General features: G+C 35.4%; 1 protein-coding gene across 1 annotated transcript in view; it reads left to right on the top strand.

The window, feature by feature from the left end:
- LOC124632410 (neprilysin-4-like) overlaps positions 1–12,273 on the top strand; it is a 53,745-nt gene that overhangs the window by 23,664 nt on the left and 17,808 nt on the right. The gene's annotated exons all lie outside the window — the stretch shown is intronic.

The raw sequence follows: 12,273 nt of genomic DNA, 5'->3' as shown, positions 1-12,273 counted from the left end.
TCTACGTGTTTTTATTTAATGTTTTTGTTGTTATGTAAAAGTGGAGTGCCATAAAGTGGAGGTCAATGACACTGACTCGTAACTAGGTGAGACTACGATAAATTGACGATACAAAAAACTTTTTTTTTGTAAACTTTATAAGAGAGCATTAATGAGCATCAAGAGGCCGTATTACGTGAGAATGCCTCTGTCAGGTATTGAACCCAGTGAAGAATGACAGCACATCAGCCTACCTCAATCTGCTAAATTTCTTCAATAGTATCACCAATCATCATCTTCAATAGTTGACTTACTGGCATCTGTACATTGTATTTATCTCCTAAACTAATAGAACCTTGCAACAGGCCACTGTAAGAAGTGTTGACATCTTCATTCATCTCGTTGCACTCGAGATGCGGCCTCTGAACTCTTCCGTATTTTACGAAGGCTGTTGCATTGCAATGGTTTTTGTCAAAATCATACCTTGATGAGGACCATGGATTGTTTTGAAGGCAGTTGTTGTTATGATCTGGGAGATGTGTCGGCACAGCAGTGGCTAAAAGTTTGGTGTTGCTGGCTACTTGAGGAAAAGTACCTATTGAGGAAAATTAAAGGGAAAAAAATAAAATTTTATTTTTTCATATGGCTATGTCAATTCGAATCGGAATATTTTAACACTTTGAATATGTAATTCAATATTGTTCACGCTAGACGAACTATTTTTTGTCGGGCTTATCCTTTAAAGCAAAACATGGGATTTTCCCGAATTCGTAAAAGTAATTAACATGGTAGGTATATTAATTATGACCTTCAAACCTATAGTAGCTCTTTTTATCATCTATATTAGTGATCCATCTAATTCGTAAAAACCTATTGATTAGTATCTTTTTTTGTAAACTATGATCTTATTGCTTTGCTAAATAATCAAGTATCTTGAGTATAAAATTGTTTGTTGCGCTATTGGCTATAGGTACAAATGGTCAGTATCTTATCATAAATCTTTTAACTATCTGCATAGAGTTGTACTGAGCAGTGCTTTGTGTAGTTCTGAGGAAGAAGACGGGGAATTCCAAGATGGCCAGTCACTTTTTGTGGTTTATAACTTTGTATAGTCATCAGTTAGTCAGGTACTTACTAGTAAAATATGAAGGTAAAACAAAGTACTTCGTAAGGAGTTGCAAGTCACCATTAAATGTGCTAAAATAAATCGATGATATACTTATCTGTAATCATAATTTCAGCTTACAGAAAATGTTTTCCGTTAGTATAATACAGTTTTCATACATTTCTTCCACTTGGGTCCAAAAGTTTGTACAACGAAATTAATTAATTAAAATAAACCTTCAAATTCCTTCCACTTGGCTCTTAAAAATTGTGTGCGTGTATCGTCAGCAAAATATCAAAATTACGTCTCTTAAAATCTTGGAGCTAAGAGGAAAAGTGCTAATAAAGAAAATTGAGAAATGATGCATTAATTTTAAAATGTTAAAGTAATGGTGTTGCGTGTGTGTAATGCGTAAGACCAACATTTACGCGCTCTTCTGGACATACACATGATGTGTAAGATGATTCATTTTGTACCCACATTTCCTGATACTAATCAATCACCCTTCCTAATACTGACACAAACAATAAATTAGCTACTTTATAAACACTAAAGGCTGTCAATAAACGCATTTCCTTAACACAATAATATTCACGTCGCAATACAAAATCCCTTTTCAACGCAAACAAATCGCGTAATTAACATTCAATTACTGGTATTAATGACAGAACACTCTGTATGCGCTTCTACATTGTTCCTGCCCTTCCGTCGCGTAACAGCCTATAAGTCAGCGAACAAAGAAAGCGTTGATGCTTCTTTAATACTAGATATTTCTCGTGGTAACACTCGTGTACTGAGGAAACTTATGTTGTAGGGCAGTTTGTTGCGCCACTTCTTCTTTCAAGCAAAAATACATAGGTGGTGATGAAGGGTAGATTTTGGGGGACGTTCGATAAGCGCTGTATTTTGGCCTATTTTGAAAAAATACTTTTTTTATTTTGAAAAATTTTCGGAACCCGAACAAAATATATCCTATGTTACTCTGGGATAGTGTAACTTCCCAACAGTGAAAGGATTTTCCAAATCCGTTCAGTAGTTTCGGAGGCTTTCGGTACAAACGGACAATAAAACATATTTCCTCTACATTACATTAGTATGTATAGATAAATCAGCGAACAAAGAAAGCGTCAATGCTTATTTAATATTTAATTTTCTTCTTCGATGTGATGTCTCATCATCTCCAACATTTCCGTGTTCGGCAGATGTTTATTGCGTATTGTCATCATGTATTGTTTAGGGTTTCATGCAGGAATGTTCATTTTATATGCGTGTGCGCCGCGCCGGTACATTGTCGACTTATGTGGATAGCAATTAAAGGTACTTACTGGTGATTAGGCACTAATTGAATTGTTTGTTTGTAAGTTTTAAAGAGTTGGTGTTAAATAAATGTTGGGAATATAAAAAGAATAGTTTCAAATGGTGTTTAAAATTATTGGCAATATAGTAAATGAACCTCTTGTATGTCGGTAATTATAAAACAATAGAGGATCAATGTGTCTCGCGTATATCTCTGCTTCGAGATATAACGGGTTAACTACCTCATACATTGTACCAATTTTTTAGACAACTAAGACCATTTTCAATGCCTATATTGTATATTTTTTTAAGGATATCCTTATAGATTTTTCGTCAGAGTTTTTTTTTTGTCAAATTCTCAAGTGCGTTTTCCCTATAAGCCTCGTGGTATATCGGTGAAGCAGAAAATTATAGATTACAGCGTTTACCTCAATAGTGAGTAGGTACTACTACTGAATAATGAATAGCGACAGGACACGCGAACATAAACAAATGGTTCATTCATAAAACTTAGCCGATGTGTGGACGAGATTTTGAACAACTTAACGATTTTGAAAAGGGTGATGATGAAGGTTTATGTTTTACTAGCTTCCGCCCGCGGCTTCGCCCGCGTCCAGTTCGGTTATATCGCATTTCCAAGAGAACTCTTCAAACTTCCGGGATAAAAACTATCCTATGTTCTTTCTTAAGGTCAACATCTCAGTACCAAATTTTATTAAAATCAGTTCAGTGGTTTAGACGTGAAAGCGTAACAGACAGACAGACAGAGTCTCTTTCGCATTTATAATATTAATAGGGATTTGTCTAGTATTATATGGCGCATCATCTGCTGAAATTTATTTATTTTTATTTTAGCACATTGGCATTCATCGACCACAAATGGTCGATTTGTTAAAATATTTCAAAAATAACCACAAACATCAAATCTAAAACAAAAGTGTTGACATTGTTCCTAAACCTAGGTCATCGGATTAAATATTTAAAACAACTGCCTAGCTCCTCGATTTCGCGCAGTAATTGCACCATTTATTTAGCAATCGACCAAAAGATATCCATCTAAAGGTATTGTATTATTGCTAACCTAATTATGTAATAGCCAATAAAACACGAACACTATGTTAATTAGGAAATAAATTATATTTCGCCCTCCACTCATGTATCTTTGTTGTTTCATTTTGATTTATAGACAAGTTCTAGGTCGGCAGTGACCTGAGTTATTATAAATCAATTGTTTTAATTGCTAAGTAATTGATTGATTGGTTTGATCATGAAATGGTCTGGTTTTCGTGCAAAAGTTTAATAGGTTAGTAAGTTCGAATTAATCTTCTAGAACGACTCCTGCGTACCTACCTACGTATAAGGTTCTGTTATGTTTGTCAAATCTGCATAGAAGTATGCATCAGCTTAGTTATAATTTTCAGAGCCAGTTGTCCATAAAAACCAGGAAACCATGATAATCATCACCATGTACAAAAATGATGATTCACTTTGTTGCACATCCACAAAAATATTCCAATCTGCAATCTGCCCGTGTCACTGGCTGCCAGTACTGTCTGATAGTGCATTAGATAGAGCCTCGTTCACTCGCCTTGACATCCATGCTCCGTCAACGATATCTATGAGGTTTTTTATAGTGGTTTCAAGTAAATGGTTTGTTTGTCAATACTTTATTGGCTTAGTTACAGTCACGAAAGGTTTCAGGTTGACATCGCGTGGCGAATTTTAATTGTAGATTTTGTTATAAACGTTTATATACTAAGGGCTATACGCGCGTATTTTTTAAATCTCCGAAGTAATGTGTGCATTATGCCGTGGAGCTAAGGTTGAAATTGTTATATTCAGTTTTGGATAGACACTTCGATGCGCTTCGACTCTACGCTAGTATAAATCGACTCTTACTGTGTTCATATAAGTCATCCTTAGTTTTATTTTTTGTTTGTCGTCAGTCTGCATGTCACCTTCTTCCACACGTGTTTAACGTCATCTCACAACTGATTATTTTCAGCCATTCTTTAGATCATCCTGTAAATTTTTTAAGCAACAAATCCCAACCTATTGTTATTACAAAATGCAACACCTATCAAACGATTACGACACATTGCATACAGTTGAAAGGCTATCATTTGCTCCGATACAAATGACGGCGAAAGTGACATCCCATTTACGGCTGGTTATAGTATAACAATCACAATGCGCAATGATACGGTTCGCTCGGGTAGTGCGCAAGCGATTGAAGCCACGTGGAGTCATCGAGTTATAAGCGGTAGCGGGATAGACGATAAGGGAAATGATAAGAGCATTTTGTCCAAATGTTGATTTAGTCTGATGAACAAGCCACGCCATTAAAGTTCACAACAATAATATATTTCAGATTCAGTGTAAATTAGGTGCGAACGTACTTTATATTGTGATAAATTAAATCTTCAATGGGATACCACGGTCTTTAATCACAAAATATTTTTGGGCAGATAGTGGTGACGATTTCTTAGCTTGGATGCCGCAATAATATGCCAGAGACCCGTGTTGTAAAGGAGGTCTATGACCAATACAAAACGGTTCTACAACATTATACGTAAACAACTTCTAAAACAAACAATTTCTAAAACTCTCCACACTAAAAAGTTCGCTAACCTCTTCCACCTTGTACCTCCCCTGGCAATGGAAAGCCTCGGACGTGCTTCGCCTTAATCACATTATATCGAAGTAGTGGCATTGAACCGCCATGAACCACCCGTGTGAGGAAGCAACTGTTCTGTGCCATTAGGCTTAATGAGCGACTAATCGGCTTTCCTTTAATGAGCCGTGAGCTTCCTATGAATTAGTGTGCTTATGAGTTTGTGATTACTTCTGTGGAGATTTATTAATGGCTGTAATGGTTTACTGGTGTTTCTAGTATAAGGTAGCTATGATTTGGTCCACTGCAAAGAACTGGTGGGTTGTGGATATACCCATCGGAGTTTTTCTGTCCCGTTAGTGGCTAATCTGGGTCCACATTGATAGGGTGAAAACTAAAGTGAACGAATGCTAGGTCCAATTAAATCGTGGCGATTTCAAATAATCTAGGTAGGAAGTATTTCTACAATTTACTTGCTTTGCAGAGGACGGTGTAATTTATCAGCAACAAATCTTAATTACAAGATATGCTAATTATGACAGTGGTTTTACGGAAGCCAATGAAAGCGAGTGCGACTGTTGACAAACTGTTTCTGATACCATCAATTAATTTCACATGAATTCAATATCTAATTAGATCCCATACTTACTTCCCTTCAGCTAGATATTGCAGTAACTTGAAAAAAGTTAAAAGCAAAGACTTAAATATCTACTTATTATAATCAATCAAAAACAATATTTTGTTTAGACAGATTCAATTTGTTCATATTGTGTTTCAGGAATAAATATTCAAAAGCATAATTTTGTCTATATTACCACTAAGTCATTATTCTGTTTCATGACCCAAACACCTATTAAACAAGCGCCTATTAACCCCGAAATGCCACATGTTTTGAACAAATACCTCCGGAACCAAAGCACACAGTTTTACTAGAAAGCGTCCACATTCGGCACTTGTGTTGCCATAGTCATGCAAATCGCGTGTCGGACAATGCGTGCAGACGTACCGTGTCATGCGGTCACTATTAATGGGTTAACATGTGTATGTACAACAGCTGATTTTCGCTAGTTTACTGTTGTAGAACGGTTGTTGTAGTTTAAATCTAGACACGTAAAGTTGTGTCCAAAAAATGCACTTAGCAGGACTAGGTTCGATCGCTACAGTGGATAACACTGACCTGTGGGCTGATTTAACTAGAGATCGATTTTTGAACTTAGCTGTAAACAAGATATGTTAAATTCCTATCTCTAGTAAACAATTGAACAGTTACCTGGATAGTTTATTGAAATTACCCCATCCTCGTTAAACCTTTTCGTCGACTGTCAAAGAATAAAACTTTTAGAGACATGAAATGGCTTAGTTTGATATTCAATACGGTCACCTGCAAAATTATTATTGGCTGTTGACCCGACGTTGATGGATTGAACCTTGCGATTAACCAACTAGATATAAAAGGGAAATATTGACAGACATGAAAACTGTTTTTTATGTGGAAATTCATGTGATGTTTTATCTCATTATTCAATTATATCATTGATGTTTCTGTCATTACAGTGACATGGCCATTGATATTATGGTGATTATGTATTAATTATTTAATGAAGAAGAACATGGCATGCATGCCGCGAGGCCCAACCTTGCAATACTAGATGTGCTAACTAATTATCTACCCATGACCTGAAATATAGTGATAAGTGCAATTAATGTAGTATTTGGCTCCACGTTTCATTACACATATATCCAAACAGTTTATAGAAGAGTCCGCTACTAGCAAAATCAAAATTCGTTTATTCAAACTTGGCTGCAAAACAGCACTTTTGGAACGTCAGAAATCTACAAAAGACAGCCCCCAAAACGCTCACCCTTCACCACTTCTGTGTTTTTGCTGGGAAGAAGTGGCGCAACAAACTCCCCAGCAATACTGTCAAACTATAGGTTACTAATCATTTAAATCTAGTTACGTCTTTTTGTATTTAGTATCATAAACAGCAGTTTTCTCGCAGTAGCAATGAATATCTGCTTATGAAAGAGAAAAAAGTCTGCTATATAAAAAGGCAGACACGTAATGAAAGATGAGCAAGAAACTTAACCATAAAGCGTTTATTTACGACTCACCAATAAATTACTCAACATAAAAGATAGAATAAAAGAGTTCTTTGTATAAACTTATGAATAAACAATCATCTTTCATCGATGCGTTCACAATAAAGCGGAAAAGCGCTTTACATAATGTGTCATGTTAGCGATGGAAATACCGAGCTTTATATTGTGTAGACTGTAGGACAATTTATTAGATGGTATCTGTTTTCCTTTGATATCTTGATAGCACCGTCATAGTATGCGAAACTTTGTGGTAAGTGACACATAGGGGCTTACCTTTGTGTCCTTCCTTCTATAGAGTTTCATATCATATTGAGTAATGAAATATTATGCAATATGGTAGTTTTGCCGACAGGAAATTATTTTCATATAAGTGCCACCATAATCATAAGCCTTTGATAAATCTCGTGATTTTTTTTTATTTTATTAAAAATAATAACAGTTTTCCTGAAAGGAAATTGTTTTCCTATAAACGCCACCTATGTCACACAGAAACTAATGTTGAATGTTTCATACAATTCGTGACTAAATTAGGGAAAAGCAAACATTCGCAATATAAAATGCAGTTCCGAAAATACAAAATGATGCATAACTTTACCTTCAAATACTTTAAATCACCATTTTTAAGGCTATCAGAAACAATTCATCACTTCGCTTACTGGAACTGAACAGTAAATCTCGGCGATGTCTCCACCATGCATGCGCGGAATACTTTAGGCCTCGTCCAGCGGAAAGCACGGCGGTTGTACCGTTACAGTGCTTTATAACCAAGTCGATAATGTCAATGCCTTCAGACAATGCTCCCAAATGTTTTTGTTTTGTAAGTATGTATCAAACCTTTTTGGAATGTGTGAAGGAATTTCGAATAAATATTTGTTATTTTTGAGAAGTTACAAAAATGCATATTGCATTGGGGATTGTTTGAAAGAGTTATCGCGTACTCTGGTACATAAAGGGCTTAAGAAGGAACATGGTGGGTCTTGTTCAGTAAGTCTGAAACTCCCTCACGCTGCACCCCCAGTGGGAGGGATCGTTTGATGCTTTCCTGTAAAAAAATGTCTTTTAGTTTTTGGTGTACGTCAAATGTAAACTATCTATATTTATGTGGCATGCATTGTTAAAGTTAACTGCCTGTTAACGCGTATTGTTTACAAGTTAACAGTTACGCAAAAGTGGGCTAACTAATTAGATCTGATTAGTGCTCTGACAATAGTGAGCAGTTAACTCATTATGTTTGGACAGTTATTCGCGTTGTTGTATAATGTCTTGATTTACTGTTTTTCTTTAAACAAAGGAAATAAATAGACATTTCTTCTGCAGCCAAATGTATAGATAGGATACTTACTTATATGAAGTGATAAAAATCGGGGTAATGTCCGGAAAACAATATCATAATTACAGCATTATAACAGCAGTGTCCCTGATCAGTATACCTACCTTCTTTAAAACCCATGCAGCATGGTATGTTTTTAATTTTTAGACCCCTAACTAATTATGAACCTTTTAAATAATCCCTCGTAATTTTTCAATTTTCTTTTATAACCAACATATTTCAAAGGCATTATAATAGACTCCATAATACAATAACCGTTGGAAATGAAATTACACACAACGAACTAGTAAGCAGTAAGTATGAATTATCCTATTCGCAAGAACTTCCCGACTGATTGACGAGTTGAAGAGGAAAGTGAAACGGTTCCGATGGCAATTGTTATTTGTTGAGAGTTCCGCGCCTACAGGCACTACGCAAGATAACTGACTAAGGTAGGTAACAGGTATAAATATAGGAGTTTATAAGGTACTAACGGGTTTACCTTTGTGTCCTTCCTTGTATAGAGTTTCATATCATATTGAGTAATGAAATATTATGCAATATGGTAGTAGTTTTGCCGACAGGAAATTGTTTTCATATACCTAAGTGCCACCTATATCACCAACATGCTTTGCCTTTGCCTTTGATAAATCTCATGACTATATTTTTATTAAAAATAACAAAAGTTTTCCCGAAAAGGAAATTGTTTTCCTATGAACGTGACCTATGTCGAAACGTTTTCATAAAAATTGTGACAAAATCAGGAAAAAGCAAGAATTTGCGAAATACAATGCAATTCCGAAAACACTAGATGATGCACAACTTTACCTCAAAATACTTTAAATCACCATTTTTAAGGCTAGCAAAAACAATTCATCACATCGCTTACTGGAACCGAACAGTAAATCTTTGCGATCGCGATGTCTCCACCACGCATGCGCGGAATACTTTAGGCCTCGTCCAGCGGAAAGCACGGCGGTTGTACCGTTACAGGACTTTATAGCCAAGTCGATAATGTCAATGCCTTCAGACAATGCTCCCAAATGTTTTTGTATGTATCTAACCTTTTTAGAATGTGTGAAGGAATTTCGAATAAATATTTGTTATTTTTGAGAAGTTACAAAAATGCATATTGCATTGGGGATTGTTTGAAAGAGTTATCGCGTACTCTGGTACATAAAGGGCTTAAGAAGGAACATGGTGGGTCTTGTTCAGTAAGTCTGAAACTCCCTCACGCTGCACCCCCAGTGGGAGGGATCGTTTGATGCTTTCCTGTAAAAAAATGTCTTTTAGTTTTTGGTGTACGTCAAATGTAAACTATCTATATTTATGTGGCATGCGTTGTTAAAGTTAACTGCCTGTTAACGCGTATTGTTTACAAGTTAACAGTTACGCAAAAGTGGGCTAACTAATTAGATCTGATTAGTGCTCTGACAATAGTGAGCAGTTAACTCATTATGTTTGGACAGTTATTCGCGTTGTTGTATAATGTCTTGATTTACTGTTCTTTCAACAAAGGAAATAAATAGACATTTCTTCTGCAGCCAAATGTATAGATAGGATACTTACTTATATGAAGTGATAAAAATCGGGGTAATGTCCGGAAAACAATATCATAATTACAGCATTATAACAGCAGTGTCCCTGATCAGTATACCTACCTTCTTTAAAACCCATGCAGCATGGTATGTTTTTAATTTTTAGACCCCTAACTAATTATGAACCTTTTAAATAATCCCTCGTAATTTTTCAATTTTCTTTTATAACCAACATATTTCAAAGGCATTATAATAGACTCCATAATACAATAACCGTTGGAAATGAAATTACACACAACGAACTAGTAAGCAGTCAGTATGAATTATCCTATTCGCAAGAACTTCCCGACTGATTGACGAGTTGAAGAGGAAAGTGAAACGGTTCCGATGGCAATTGTTATTTGTTGAGAGTTCCGCGCCTACAGGCACTACGCAAGATAACTGACTAAGGTAGGTAACAGGTATAAATATAGGAGTTTATAAGGTACTAACTTCTAAGTGTAAGTGTTGTTTACGTTGTAAGAACGCTTTCTATTAGTGAAGAATTTATTCAATGAGTCCAACCAACGCAACGGTTCAAGAGTGAGACTGTTGCAAACAACCTATAAACTTTTTTCTACAGCACTGAGGTTCCAAACTACGATTCTACGACCATAAGTATCATGTTTGAGATGGTCAGAGAACATTGGTCCATGTAAAAAGGGCCCCATGTAAGTTAATCTAGAAAAATTAAAAGCAGCTTCCTATGTATGTTCCTAAGAAAAGAGCAAGCTAGTGATAATAAGGTAAAAAGTGAAAATAAAACCTCATCACCTTATTGTGCGTAATCTTGCGTTTTTCTAACACACATCAATAAGTTTGTGAGAAACATGCCAACGGCTCGCTGATTCCAGTTTCGATTTCAAAACCATGGTCCATGTTTGTGTATATAATTTTGAGATTTATATCTTGGTGATAAGATACATTATAAAGTAATTATATATGTATGTTTATATCAGCGTCACGCTTGTGCAGCGTTTGTTTGTAGATAGGTCTATTAAAAATTATGAGGATGGAAGAAAATGGTACATGCTTATTTAGTTTTCCAGTTCATAAGAAATGCACATTAAAGGCTATGTATATGAGGTACAAATATTTGCAGTACCTCCGTATTTTACTATTAAAACATTATCGACTTTCTAATGGAATACGATCGTGAACTGTAACTAGCTACCTACATACTTATACCAAGAGATAATTTCTCGTAAAAATTTAAAAAACAATTAGTGCCATTTCCAACATCATAAGTACAGTATGTATGGTGAAATTTCCATACAGATTGCATTACCGTCGCGGAAATGACACTCGTGCGCAGTTTTTACAATCACTGAGCGCGCCCAGGAGAAAATACTTGCTGAGCGAAGCCGCGTGGCTATATTATTATTTTTATTGTGACGTATATATATAAATGCACTGTTTTTTTAAGAGGATAGGAAATTAAGGTCTTAATAGGACAAAACTGTGTAAAAATTATTGCATTGCAAAAGATGCCTTTAGGGGTCTTAATACCTATGACATTTTCGACGCATACGAGATTGTTTGAAATAGCTACTTAGTTACCGTAGCCCTAAAATATGCAGAAGAACAAAAGAGGTAACGACACTTTTTTCCACTACTGCTTTCCCACCTTCCAAGAAATGGTCTTTACGACTTACGAAGTAATATCCTGTCAACGTACGTAGGTAAAACCGCGGTGAAGAAGTATATAAGCATACACATAAAACGTATTTCCTCGTAAAATTTAATACCGCAAAAGCTTAACTAAAAAAGGAAGTAGTTAAGTACTTTGTTTACATAAAAATCTGAAGAATTTACCTGGTCACAATCAAAATATTTCAGAGCACATTACGTAAGTCACATCGCGTGTCAGATACAAATCTAAAATATAGGAAACGCTATACTACGTAGGTACGATTATCTATCATGTAGAGAAAGTGATCTTTATACAACCTACACGGGCAAAAAATATAAAAATAAGTGTATTTTTTGCAAACTTTACCTTCATTTTCGTTAAATTTTGATATGTTTATAGGAATTTATATAAAAGCCAAATGAAAAGACTCAACATTTTTCTCGTATTGCAAAAAAAAAATATAGGAACTATGTTTTATTAGCGTAGCCGGTTTTTATTTGACTGTAATTTTTTTGAAATATATGAGTAGCGTTCCATATGAATGATGCTAAATTATAGGGCCTTGTTCTGTGCTGTTATTATTTGAAACTAATTGTACAGTACAGTTAGGTGTCATCGACTATCTCATGTTCACAAGATCAGATTTTATAACAATAA

The sequence above is a fragment of the Helicoverpa zea genome, chromosome 8, assembly GCF_022581195.2.
Source record: "Helicoverpa zea isolate HzStark_Cry1AcR chromosome 8, ilHelZeax1.1, whole genome shotgun sequence".
Taxonomy (NCBI): Eukaryota; Metazoa; Arthropoda; class Insecta; order Lepidoptera; family Noctuidae; genus Helicoverpa; species Helicoverpa zea.
This window is presented reverse-complemented; position numbering and strand designations above follow the sequence as displayed.